The following is a 1286-nucleotide window of genomic DNA, read 5'->3' as shown; positions in this document are numbered from 1 at the left end:
TGAAGGTAGTCAGAAAGATCATCTCCAGCCTACATTTCTCCTGCTGCAACTTAAGGCTGTTGCTCTTAGTCCTGTTCCCTGCAGCCACAAAGAAAAGTCCCTCTCCATCCTCTCCACAATCCCCCTTCAGGGATTTGAGGACATTTATCCAATCCTCCCTCATCCTTCTCTGGACTCAATAGCACCAATTCCTTCAGTCTTTCCTTGTAGGCCCCTGATCATTTCTGTTGGATTCATTTTAATCTGTCTACATCCTTCTTGAAGTTCAAAACCAGACACACTGCTCCGGGTGAGGCCTCACTGGTCCTGAAGAGAGCGGAAAAATCACTTCACTTGATTTGCAAATGACTCTCCTGTTGATGCAACCTAGGAGGCTGTTGGGTTTTTTTTTTGCAACAAGGGCACATTGTTGGCTCATATTCAGCTTATGGTCCACTGTAACCCTCACGCTTCTCTGCAGCGCAGGCAGTTGCTCCCCAGGCTCTCTGCGCATGCAGTTGTTCTCTCTCAAGTGCAGGACTTGGCACTTGTCCTTGAATTTCAGCTGATCAATTGCATACCATTTTTCCAGTCTCTCCTGATCATTCTGGACCTGTGATATTTTGCTATGAGGCTGGACAACGGATTTGTCTGGGATGGTTTAGATGGGGCTGATCCTGCTTCATGCAGGGGTTGGCCTAGATGTGACCTCTGGAGATCCCTTCCAGCCCCACTTCTCAATGACCTGTGACTAGCTCTATCCTCCAACACATCTGCAACTCTACCCAACTCGGTGGCTGGTCTTACCCAGACCATTTCGGGTCACTGGCTCTGGGAGAGGAAAGACAACAGGTCCCAGCCCAAACGTTCACTGTGGGCATGTGCAGACATGAAGCAGACACACATGAACATGAACCAGGACCATCTGAGGATGTTAAGGCTGGTGCCCACTGGACAAACACGCATTGCTCTCAGCCGTGATTTGCTAAGCCCTTTGTGAAGGTGACACTCCCCTTTCTGCAGAGAAAAAAAGGGACGGACAGATTTTGTCCCAGGTTTCTCAGCCCTTCAGGCTCCAGGCCATAGTTCATAAAATTCATCTGGCTTCCTAGGACCAAAGCCAAAGGGCTTTGGTATCAATGGAGGCATCAAGCACCAAGTCCAAGGTGTCAGGACGGCTGGCTGGCACCAAGGTCTCCACAGCTGCTGCCAAACCCTGCAGGGGCTCATGTGGGCATCAGCCAAGTCACGCAAGACGTGATGCTGCTTCTGCCGCAGTCCTGGCCCCAGCAGGACTCTGACACTGG

This window comes from Crocodylus porosus, unplaced genomic scaffold, assembly GCF_001723895.1.
Source record: "Crocodylus porosus isolate Cpor-Errol unplaced genomic scaffold, CroPor_comp1, whole genome shotgun sequence".
Classification (NCBI taxonomy): domain Eukaryota; kingdom Metazoa; phylum Chordata; order Crocodylia; family Crocodylidae; genus Crocodylus; species Crocodylus porosus.
This window is presented reverse-complemented; position numbering follows the sequence as displayed.